The sequence below is a fragment of the Pezoporus occidentalis genome, unplaced genomic scaffold (assembly GCF_034315485.1).
Source record: "Pezoporus occidentalis ecotype Australia unplaced genomic scaffold, CSIRO_AGI_Poc_V1 ctg27, whole genome shotgun sequence".
NCBI classification, from domain to species: Eukaryota; Metazoa; Chordata; class Aves; order Psittaciformes; family Psittacidae; genus Pezoporus; species Pezoporus occidentalis.
Genome location: NW_026914611.1, coordinates 7,856,469 through 7,869,629, shown reverse-complemented (window position 1 = coordinate 7,869,629; position 13,161 = coordinate 7,856,469). Strand labels below are relative to the sequence as shown.

The following is a 13,161-nucleotide window of genomic DNA, read 5'->3' as shown; positions in this document are numbered from 1 at the left end:
GGGGGGGGGAAACCCAAAACCAGACACCAAAAAACAAACAAAAGCCACCAACAAAACCAACTTAAAAACTCGACTGAGAAATTAATTCCGTATTTCTAAAGCCACCTTGCAAGTCCACCCACCCAAGTCAGTGAGTGTGCATACATATTTATATGCACCTACGCACTTCCGTTTCAAGAGAAAATAGAAAGCAAATTCACTTTCTTACTTTAAAGTAGAAAAGAAATAGAAGGCAAAAAATTCCCAGGTGACTTCAGCTTGATTCATTTCCCAACAGCCTAAGAGAACCCATTAGCTGCTCTTCTAATGATTTCAATTATTTGTAAGAAACTAAAAGCTGGTAAAATACAAATGATAATTTTATTCATAAAGTTAGAGAACAAGAACTGCCTGTAACTGACATAAAAAATAGAAAAATCTTGAAGAAAAATGGAAGCCTTACAAAAAGATGGAGCGTTGAAATGATGTCAGTCTTAACACTAAAGACTTAATAGGAGATATTTATTTAAATGGAAAAAGACCAAATGTTCTACTGAAGAGCACATTTGCAATGCACAAAGAGCTCAGAGTCTCTCAAGATGCTCTTTCACACAAATGTTGAGAAGGATGGCTGTAGAGAATGGTTTAATAATTTGCCTTAAAATATCAAGGGAAGTGTACTCAATAGTAAATTGCTCAGAAGAGAAAGAACTCAAGCAGGTATTACAGATGCTGAAAAAAAGGACACTTAGGAAATTGTAAGTCATTTGACAAATATGCTTGAAATGCCGCTAACAAATAAGACAACAAACATTCAGACAAAGAAACAACAGTTTAAACCAGCATCCATTTATTTTATTTTTGTGTTTACTGCCTTGAAAATAATTTGAGAATAGTAGAAAAATAAAGATTATTTCTTCTCCAATTACATAGCTCCTTTTTCTTTTTCTATTTTCCCCCCCACTGGCACTCAAAATCTAAACCAGTTATTTCTACTTAGATTCACGTTTGCCTACCAGCACTGATCAGTACATCACAAGCAACTGTAGACAACCCTTGATAAAAATCTTCCCTCTAATGCACAGAGGCAAGTTCCATGGAACAAGAGGCAGTGTAGGGGAAGACCCTTATGGAAAAAACCTGAAGAAAGCAGAGGAGAGTATGACCTCGCTTAGTTAAAATTCCTCAAATGTCTCATTTCTATTACATAGGTGGTGAGACTCTTCACAGGATGCCTTGCACAGGCTCTAATCAACATACAGTTCTTCTCAGTCTAGATGCAGCCATGCAACTCAAGACCAGCAGCAGTAGGAAAGTGGTGATTGAAGCCCTCCAACTCTGCCTGTTTAGAGCAGTCAATATATTTGCAGGTTCCTGCATTATGGAAAAAACATATAAAACCTTTATGGAGTCTCACAATACAGCATTACATACAACTAATTGATGGCTGGGCAGCTTTAATGCACCCACTCATCACAAGGACAGAGTGGTTTTGTCAAAGTCAGAAGAAAGCTGTGTAAATTGCAGGTGGGACCACACAGTAACTCAAGGTGACATGGATTTTCTGCTGGTAAACAACATACTCCACTATTAAGTTTAACTCGACTAAACTGTAAAAGAAGGTAAAGGCTTAGAAAGGGGCAATTTTCTTCAACGTTTCTCAGTATCTCAAGACCAGGCAAAAATAGCCATTCCAAAGGTAATGTCAGTAAAGGAAGGCAAGTTGTTTGACTGCATGGCACCTGGCAAGAGAAAAGGCAACAGCAGTGTAGCAGAACAGCAGAAAACCAAGCAAGAATATGGGCATGGCCTGGTGCCACTTCCTGATGTACCTCCTTCCTCCTCTCCTTTACAAAAGACTCAAGCACATGTATGCTGACTGTATGCATGTTTGCTCATACAAACGGGACTGAGATCAAACTCCCTTGCTTTGGAAACACCCATTTGCAGTGAAAAGGTAGGCAAAGATAACCGCAGAACTGACAGTCAAGCCCTGAGACACCTTATTTCTCCCAGGGGCCTGTGAAGGAAAGCCACGATGTCACAGCATATGGACCTACACCCTCCAACATCCACACCACTTGTCTTCCATTGTAACCTGGTTAAAAAAGAAAGAGTGAGAAGTGAGGACAAGTCTTTGCTACTAGGATGCCTGTGAGGCCAAATGGTGAGCAGCCCAGTACGGACCAGGCAATAGGCTGGTATGCTGACCATGGTTCTGTCAACAACACACCAGGAATACTAACATGCCTCATAAAAAGACATAAAATCAGTTATATGGCATAAAAAAAGGAGCAGAAGACATGTCTTGGCAGTGAGGAGCCTGGCTGAGCAGATCAGAAGGAAATAGGAAGAGAGCACTGTAAAACTGGCCCTGTTAGCCTCCTCAGCGAGTCACCTTCCCAAGGGAGCCTTGAGAAGATGTTTCATTTGAGAATAGCAGTGAATCAAGAGATTTGGGAAAGGCCCGTTACTTGCAAGAGTCCCACGATATGGAAAAGATCATCAGCCTAATGTAGAAAGTCCCTTATGTACCAAGGGACTCCACTGTTGTGTTATGGAGAAGGACGAACCTAACGGAATCAGGAGCAAGCAAGGACACACTTTGGCTACTGGTGTGTCAAATCCCCCAGCTCTCGAGGTGGATGCCCAGATATCATGAACTGCTGAGAAGTTCATAGGGGTGACCTGATCTGTTTTTGGCAAGTTCCTCTGCCACTCTTCGCAGGATCCTTTCACCCTGGCCAGACCACTTTGCACTCAAATGACACATCAGGGCTCCTAGTCTATGTGTGGCTTGCTGGGCCTCCTGCCTGTTGGGGATTGCACTCTTTCTTGGCCAACTGCTTTACAAACAAAAGGAAAAGCAAGGGCCGAGTTAAACACACAAACTGCCAAGGACACCTCACGTAATTGCAGAGGTGGAAAGTGCGCTGCCTAGTCCCTCTGCAGGGGACGAGTGTTTACTCACCCTCAGCGCAGGGCTGGAACCACAGCTGCATTATTAATAAATCACGGGCTTCACTTCTGGGACAAGCCAGCGAGGGCCAGAGTCTGACACCAGCTCTCAACTCACCAGGAAGTTCTTGAAAACATACAGAAACTTCCTGGCAGCTTAGAAACTCCATTTATTTGAAGCTGCACTGAAAAGCACAAATTCAAAAATGGCTCCTTGAAATGAAAATATATTTACATTTCCGAAGAAGAATCACACATAAAATTCCCAATACTCTCTATAACCAAATGAGGAGTGGGAAACAAATTAAGGAGATGAAAAGACACTGTATCATTGTAGGACCACCTACAGACAGCAACCAAGCATGCCCGACCTGAAAAGAGAAAGGTAAACAGGCACTTTTCTAGCCTTTTCTATACTCAGTCCATGCTCCTCCTCTTCTGGGAATTGTTTTCTTAACATCAGTGGTTAAGTTTCAGTTTCTACCTTTTCTTGCAGCTCAACACACCTCAGATTACCTTCTTCAGGCAATGGGGAAACCAGTGCTAGTAGCAGGATGGGCAGTGAGACCCCTGCACCGAAGAAGCAGAACATGAGAGTTATCAGTGTGAAATACTCAGAGAATCAACAAATGAGATCACCTTAAAAAAACTCAGGGGAAGGAGGAGGGTGGCAAGAGGTCCAGAAATTCAAGCAAGAACAAAAAATGATGCCCTGGCATCCAAGTATGCTGCCAAAACCCCTTTTCTTTTTGCTGAAGGGCTATCTGCCCCCCTTCACCTGGTATTAGGAAGCTTCTAGAAGATCTAGCAAAAATAGCAAGAAGTATAATGCCGTTACATTTATCTCAAATGGTAGCTTACTGAATTAGGCAGCTAAATCACAGTTATGAGAGAAGGTAAGACACACTGGGATGTCTTATTACCTTCCTTGAATACTATATTCAACTAAGTACTGGAATACGTGATTGTGGTCTTGAAAGTGCTTATACATTCTCAACACTGTGTTGAAGGAGCAGATAATTATTATCTTTGTTGAGACAGATTCAGCACCAACTAAATAGAATTCTAGGTTAATCTCAAATTAAAATAGTGCCTCTAGGTTTTCCAAGGACATATATCCTTGACTTAGAGGGGAATGCATACACTGGATTCCCCACCATTTATTATACTGCAACGACACTGTCAGTGTATTCTGATGTCCATGGCACCTGTCTTCACCAGTGCTTTGAGTAGATGCACTGATAACAACCCCAATTGCATGACCACATCTACTATTTTACTCAGCCCTCTTTCTCAAATAGTATATAGACAGCTGAATGGTATTTCTTAGCCAGTGGGGTAGTAGAAGAGTAGAACTCTAATGCATGCTCATCTAACTTCTGGCCTGAATGCAAGATACTTATTTCGTTTTGGGTTTATCCATAGGGCTGGCTCTATAGGAACACATTAGGAATGAATCTGCTAAAATTATTAATGGATTTCTTAGTCTTCTTGTGAGACTAGACACCATTACTTCCATTCTGCACAGAATAAACTGAGACCAAATACCATTAAAGGGCTGAGAAGCGCCTGCAGTTTTCAGCTGCAGATCTCTGCCCTCCTTCCATTTTGCTGTGGAAAGAGGCATGGCCCATGCAGGTGGTCCACTAGATTCCTACTGCTTGTCCCACCTGTCCTTTGCTCACCTACAGCATTCACAGAATCACAGAATGGTTTGGGTTGGAAGAGATCTTAAAGATCATCTAGTTCCAACCTCCCCTGCCATGGGCAGGGACACCTTCCCCTAACCAGGTTGTTCAAGCAGCGCCAGTGCCTCACCACTCTCATAGGAAAGAATTTTTTCCTAATACCTGATCTAAATCTACCCTCTTCTAGCGTAAATCCATCCCCCCTTTCTCCTGTCACTGCAGACCCATGTAAAAAGTCCCTCTCCAGATTTCTTATAGGCCCCCTTTAGGTACTAAAAGGCTTCTGTAAGGTTTCCCCGAAGCCTTCTCTTCTCCAGGCTGAACAAGCTCAACTCTCTCAGCCTGTCTTCATAGCAGAGGTGCTTCAGCCCTCTAATCATCTTTGTGACTCTCCTTTGGACTCGCTTGAGCAGGTTGAGGCCCCAAAGCTGGCACAGCACTGCAGGAGGGGGCCTCATGACAGTGGAGTAGAGGGGCAGGATCACCTCCTTCGACCTGCTGGATACTCTTCTTTTGATGCAGCCCAGTATGTTGTTGGCTTTCTGGACTACAAGCGCACACTGCTGGGTCATGTTGAGCTTCTTGGCTACCAACACCCCCAGGTCCTTCTCCTCAATCCATTCCAGTCATGGAAGAGCACTGCCTCTTCCCCACTCCCAGCACCAGCATGTGACATCAAATGGAGCAAACACAAAGAGCACTGTGCTCGGTCCTTGGTCTAAAGCCAGCCCAAAGTACACAAGTCTGTCCAATCTGCACACCAGCCTCTGCCAGGCATGCATCGATGGTGAGTTTTCATACTTCCAAAATGACCAAATGTGGGTGAAATCGCACAAAAGCAGCATAAGGGAAATTACAGATGTCAGAGCAACCTTCTGCTGCTAGATCCCAAGGTTCAGCTGTAAGCAATGAAAAAACAACTTTAGCATTGAACCAGTTTTAAGAAACAAGAAGGAAAAACAAGGTATTTATGTCTCAGCTGTTTCTCAAAAATGGCTGGAGTGTTTGACTGAAAACTTTAAATAAACACTCTGAGTCAGTCACTCGTACATTTCAGCCCAGATAATTGCATTTTGAGAGACTCAGAAACCACAGAAAAGGACAGTATTATTTGGAAAGTGGTGGCCAAGATTAAATCCAGGTGATGATGGCACACTGTTGGTAATAAAACACTCATACGTGCCTCATCAACACACCCAACCAAAGGCTAATGGTTGCAGGAACTCCAAGCACTTATGTGTACAAAATGTAAAAGTATTTAAAAACAATGACAGTAAACAAAACATTGAGTAACGTTAAAAATGAAATCTGATGAACCGTTTGTCCAGAAATATTTTAATGCAAGTAGTCATTACACGTCCTGGCTGATGAACTCTGCAGACACAAATTGTTACTGAACAGCCTTTTGGAGAACATAATGCCTACAAGCATCTAAACATGATTTTAAGGCAAGCCATGTACTAGAGTACCAAGACTTCCCAGTGTCATAGCAAAGCCCGAATGATTTATACAGAAAGAAAAAAAGTCATGACCATTCGACTTGAGCAACGATGACTCCTCTGATTTCTTCATTTGTTTTGAAGATGATACCTTCCCACCCTAACTTTTAGCAGGTAAAAGAAGTTCATCAGGTATTGATGGGCTACCATGAGATCTATTATAAAATGTGCAAACCTGCTTGGATAAAGGAACCACATTTGTGACTTGTTCTTCCTTCCCCTTAAAGTTGCTACAGGAGACAAGCAGGCTCCCCTGCAACAGTGACAAACTAAACTGCTTTCAGTGTCTATCTCCTGAAAGCCTTCACAAGTTTGGCACCGTTCTCATCTGTTTCTCCGGAGAAACTAACAGAAGGTCTGAAATAGTGTTCTGCAAACAGGAACCAAAGGACCACGTAATTTATGACCTTCCTTTGTGGGTAAAGTGTTTTCACTGCCTGCTCCTTATCTGAGCAGCAGTCACAAGATGGAGATTCCCATCAAACATCTTTTTGTCAAATGCTTCGCTTTGTTTGAGTGCCAAGGAGGAGGAGGCAGGATGTGGTCAGAAGCCAAGGGCACAGTCAAGGCTTCCAACACTGCTTTTTACTCCAAAAGTGGCAACAACAACCAAGTGAGAAACTCCAGGTGAAGATTACACCACCTGCAGCTGAGAGACATTTTTCCCTCTCTGCTCCCAGGCAGAGAACTTTCCTCTCTGGAGCAGCAAGGAGAAGAAAACCACAACCACCAAGTCCTCAACACTGGACACAGATTCTGAGAAGGTATCCGGATCACCACCTCACCTGGCAGCACAGCTTAACCATGTCTTTATCATTCCTAGGAGAATCATTAATCACAGCTACATGGCAGGACTTTGGTTTAAATATTCTTTATAAATGTCACAAGGCTGAAGAACACATTAAAACTAAAATTCCACAAAACAAACCAAAGTTTTATGGAAATAAAAAAAAAAAAGGCATAATGATCTCATGCTTTTCACAAGAGTGGCTCTTTCACAGCCAGGAAGCATGAAGTATTTGTTTCTATTTTCTATTTTTATGTGTCTGATACGCACATCACAAAGGGATTACAATTGTTGTGGCACATCAAATTCAATTTGAAGAGCATTCAGGTTAAAATGTAGTATGGTACACAATGTTAATCATAATTGAAACAATCTTGACTCAGATTTTCCAAAAAGCCTTTGTAATTGCAGACAGTCTGGAAAAGAAGTATTTAAATGACCAAATGAGTGGGTTTTTTTTCCTATCCTGCTGCTTTTCAGTGAAGAAAAATTGTGATGGATGAGTACCATTCATCAGGAGAAACAGTCAAAATATGAGATCACTAACCAGCATCTAGACAGGGTTTAACCAACTCCCTTGTTTAATCACTGGGGACTCAGTGGCTGGATGCAGGGCAGGTGGGAGGGAGTTTAGATGATTCTACGAGTTTAACACTAACATGTTAAAAAACATTTTAAAACATTTTAACCAGCCTCTAGTACTTAGGAATATTCATCATGGGTTCCCAGCCCAGCAGAGAGAGAGATATTCTCTCAGCCAACAGAGACTGCACGAATGCTGGCCTATGTAGCACTAAAAGCTATTTTGCCATGTTAGCATGACAGAGACTAGAGTTTTCTTTGTCAAATGTAATGGAAAATCATGCCTAAAAGATACAGCTCCTGATACAAGCTGTCATTTACCTCCTACCACTCATTCACAAGACAGCCTGCAAAATATCTCTCTTCAGGCTATTAAACCCCTATGCTATACTACTTAGTAAATAAATAAAAAAATAAAAGCAAAATGAAAGATCTACTTTCAAAGATGTTTTCACAATTTCAGGCCAGTCTTGGGGCAACTAAGCTGCTCTGTAGGGGTATCAGAGTACCAACAAACACAGTATGAGAACCTAAAACTCATTAGGAATACTTCGGAAGACCTATGAGTCAGATGGAGCATCTTCCTATGAGGGCAAAGCTCTGACCCTAGGCACTGCTAAATAGATCACAAGCACACAGGTAAAAGAGGGGGTTGGAAGGACTGCACTCATCTCCTCTCATTGGTAGGGAAGCCACATGCTACAGGATATTATTATACAGGCAAACCAAACACACAGATAAAGAGATCTTTATAAAGGTACCTCTGTACCACTAACGACAGGGCCTCTGATGCAGAGATTACTTTGGAGATGAGTTAATAGGAATGCACTCCAAGCACTTAATTGTTAGCTTTACAATTACTTAGTTCCATTTGTTTTCATAGATTTTTAGACACCTTAAAAGCAGACTGATTAGAAGAATCTTGCCTTCCTGCAGTAGATCATGTCAAATATAGTAAATAATCTCAATCTTCCTTGGCAAGTAACTTCAGTAGAAAGGAAGAAACTGCCAATGTGGAAAACGTCTTTTAATGAATTGTAAATTGACATTAAGACTACAGCAGTGTTGTTAATATTTGTATCCTTCAGTAGATGTCACAGGGATTTTTATTTATTTTAATGTACCATCCCACACTGAAAGCCCAGTGTTTCATCAGCAACTATTTATCTGAGTTCTTCTCTGCAATGATTGTCCCACACTTTCTGTGAATAGAGAATGCCAAACTAGCTTTAAATGTCAACTCTGCTTTAAGAAGAAGAAAATCATTGAATTTTCAAGGTATCACGGTCTCAATAGAAGGTTTGTCATATGTACAGCCACCCACCACAATGTAGACCATGCTTTATTAACTTTCCCATGCTATAATCCTGAGAGCAATGAAGTAAAGAGACAGCAAAGAATGGGATGCACGCCCGAAGGATTCCCTTGGCTGGTTGCATTTAGCAAATAAAGTGTTCAGTTTTAACTAGCTAAGGAACATTTGGTTAGCATATCATAGCAAAACCAAAGAAAAGGTAAGAGCTATGAAAAACCTTTTCCAACATTAAACAGAAATGAAACAAGCTTATAAACCGAGTTGCCTGCAAGCTAACAATTTCTGGAATGTACTGGGGGAAGCAAAGGAGAATCCCACAACAAAGGACGACCGCAAAAGCCAACCCAGTTTAACAAGTGGAATTACCAGTTCGGAGACTGCAGGAAAACTATGCGAAAACGCCATCAAGTCTGATACAAAGTACTTTTCTTAGCATTTAACAAAACCCCCAACATAAAGGCCAACATAAAGGCCACCAATCACTAGGTAATTGAATATGGCTTTTTGGAAACACAAAGCCTTACACAGAGTTGTTAATTACTCACAGAGTACTAGAATTAATGAGGAACTGAAGGTCCCTCAGTGTAGAGCTGAACAATTTCAGATACATCTGATCACAGTTGGAAAATGTTAAGCTATTTAAGTACCAGACAACAATTTACATATCATCAAACAGCTGGCTGCCAATTTATCATGTACTTCTTGCAGACATGCAAAGAGCAGATAACTTACGAAGACCTCTAAAACCTGATACTAATAATTTAAATCTACCTTTTATGCTTGCTATTAAAAACAAACTCACATACGCACCAGACCCTAGATGTACAACAAAGTATTTTTCAGGTATCTGTGACTACAGCTAAGAGGACAATGACAAACCTGCTATGATGGGAATGTGATGATTATCACTGCTCTCCAGCACTCTAAAGACCTCCACAAACTCCCTTATGCTGTAGGCGAGTATAGGCAACCGAGCATTCACCAATCTGGGAATGAGAAAGTAATTTTGCAATGTTTTTCCATGTCTGTGCATGGCCCAAGCAGGTATCATGGCTCATGGATCCAAGCAGCGAGCTGTCTATGGAGGCCAGCAAAGTCCCTCACTACTGGACATCACATGGTACTCCACAACAATATTTAATACCCCCAGTTCCCATTGCCTCTTCCCACATGGACAGAGGGATTACTAGAGTGGCTCTGAGTACCTGAACTCAGAGGTGTGAGATTGCTGGTGCTGCCTACAAGCCAATATCCACCTCTGAGGACCCAGCAGAAAAGACAGCGAAGGACCCTATCCAAAACAACCCAATCTCCATCACTTTAATGATGGCAGATCCCACAAAACATGGGGTGGGCCAGCCTGAGCTTGTGTGTTCAAATAATTAGCTATACAGAAGCACCTATTTTAATGGTCTTCAGATAAACATCATCTTTTGTTTGGAAAGGTAACGTATATACAAAGCAAGCTGTACCAAGTCTTTCCTTCTGTTCATGTTCATGAATAGATTAGGGACTGATGCTAATATTCCTACATCTCTTTAGCTGCCCTACAGTTAGAAAAAGTAAATTCATATTCCAGCAGTTAAATATTTTCTTTGTTTAAACCTGAAATAAAAATACATGCTGGCATTCCTTAAAATGAAGCTGCTTCAAGGACAGCAGAGTCTGATAAAAATATATTGCCTATTGCCTAGTTTGCCATCGATAGAGAAGTGAAAACTGCTATTCCACGTACCACAGTCAGGAAGTATTGAGGGCAGATATTCAGCCAACTTCAACTAACTCCTGAGCAACAAGTCAACAAAGCCCAGTATCTATAAATGCTCTGACATTTTATAACGTAAGAGTCAAGGTTTTCTAAACTTCTAGCTCTCTTTAAAAATATAAGAAAGAATGTCCAGGTAGGAGGTGAATGCATCAAAAAAATAAATTTAAAAAAACACCCACTAAGTGAAAAACACTAACCTTGGAGAAAATAACTAAATCAGACGATTGCGCATTTAGTTACAAAATCAGTTCTGACGATTAAATGGATAAAAGTACAATCTAATCTTGATGTCCAAATGCAGAAATTGGTTGGAAATTCTGTGAACACAAATCCTAATTCCAAGAAAACCTTTACCTTTAGCATGTGGTAAAGGTAAAATGGCAATGTGAACAGATAAAATCCATGCCCAGGAACCTTAAAAGACCATCTTCATTAGTCCAGTGTCATTAATAACATTATTTCTATGACTCCCAGCCATGTCTGGGCTCACTGTAGCACAGCACAAATCTGTCACTGACTCTAGAGGCATATAAATTAAGAACATACACAAAAAATAACATTATAAGGCAACAGAGCTCACATTTCTATGTCTGCTTCTTAAAAAAAATCAAAAACAAAAACAAACCAAAACCCAAAACAACACTGATTTTTTATTATTATACATATTGAAGGAAAAAAAAAGGATCAAAATTAATGTTATAACATAGTTTCAAAAAGAATGTGAGAAAAGTTGTAGTTGTGGGCCCTTAAAGTTTTGCTAAACTCACTATTAATAAAACATTACCATCCACAGTTTTGATAAAGTATTATGGAATTTGGAGCCCCCCTCTCCCCAGTTCTCTCCTATTCCCTTTCCTGAGCAGTGGGAACAACAGCTACCAAGACTCAGGCAGATTCTGCTCCCCTCTGGCACCCCTTCTTTCCCTCCAGAGTGCAAGCTGGGGTAGTTCCCCTCTTTTCCTGCTTCTCTTCTCCTCTTCAAACATCCAGACTTTCTGCAAGTGACAAACTTCAGTGCAAAACACACTTACAGCCTCTCTGCTCAGCAGAAGGTTACAATTAGGAACACTTTTGTAATTACTTAGATGAGCTGCTGTACACCTCTGAATTTGTCTTCATATTCTCAAGAGCAAACCGCAGACTCCACTTACTCAAGAGCCACTGCAGCTGCATAGAAGTAAATAAATAAAAATCACTTTTTTCTGACAAATGATTCAGCCTTTAAGAAAATAAAACCAGCTGTACTGTGTTAGACCAAGGTCCATCCAGCCCAGTATCCTGTTTCCAAAAGCAGTTAGCAGCAGATGCCTAGGGAGTAGTATAAGAACAAGGAAACCATTTAATGATATATATCGAAAATATTTTTCACATATCCGTGATGGAAAACAGAGATGGAATTTTGACAGAAAAGGGAAAAAAGGCAAAAGAAAACAGAGTCCAACACACACACCCTTTGCAAAAGCATGAAACATTCCTTTCAAAATAAAAAGAGAACAGAGGGAAAGATAAATCTTACAGATGCCCTTTTTTTTTTTTTTTTTTTATTTAAGAAGCAAGAAAAACCCAGATTCTCACTTGCTATTCACAGAAACAGCGTAAACACACATTGATGCACATCACTGGCCAGATAATTTTAAAAAACCCTTACGCGTGTCAATAGCTTTTTGAAAGAGTCCTCATGGAAACCTACAGGTAGGGATCCATGTCATGGTATCACAGCTGAGAGCTCCCAAAGTATTTAAATTAATGGATTTTTATAAATACAGCTTCAAAAAGTATATGCCTCAGACAGAGGGCAAGCCTGTTCCATTTAACGCCCTGGACAGGGGAACAACCATTAAGGCACCACACTGGAAACAGACAAAAAGAGCTGCACTCTAGAAAAGTACAGAAAATGTGGGGACAGTGAAGTGCCCATGAAATCAACTGAAGGTTTACAACTGGCTTAGTTGGACATGGGATCAGTCCCAGGAGAAGTCATCCATGGGGTCATAGGCTGGAGAGGCTATGAAGTCATAGATGCAGAAACTAACTGCTTTGGTTACATTGTTAAGTTTCATATCTCCAGGATACCAAATCTGTTTTTCAGAAGTTCCAGATAAGCTAATGAAACATGCCGATGACTCAAGCTCATTTGGCAATGGGAAGATAAAAGAATCAGCGTATGACAGAAGATTAAAACCTTGAAACCCAGAGAATGAGCACCAGTATGAAAGAACAAAGTATTCATAGCCAGCAACATGAACCCCCCATACCAGTGCAGACAGAGACAGGAAGGTGTTCAGCTGTAACCTGGGGATGGAGCTGACCGTGGCAGAAGAGAACACCATGGATGCTTTAATCAAATGCTGACTGATGATGGAGATACTGGTGTGACTCTGGAAAAGGCAATCACAGCCCCAAGGATGTATCAACCAAGAAAGGCAGCAAGCTGTTGTGGCAAGCCAATTCTTCTCTTGTGGTGAATGTCTACTAGCAATGCTGTGCGTGCTTCTGGTCACCAACATCCAAACAAGATGGATCTGGCCTGGAGCAGGCACAAGTGAGGGCTGCCAAGGTGACTCAAAGAAAGGGAAGCCTGTCTT

At 41.0% G+C, this 13,161-nt stretch overlaps 1 protein-coding gene across 9 annotated transcripts in view; it reads right to left on the bottom strand.

The window, feature by feature from the left end:
• Positions 1–13,161, bottom strand: part of MBNL2 (muscleblind like splicing regulator 2) — a 110,613-nt gene that overhangs the window by 43,820 nt on the left and 53,632 nt on the right. The gene's annotated exons all lie outside the window — the stretch shown is intronic.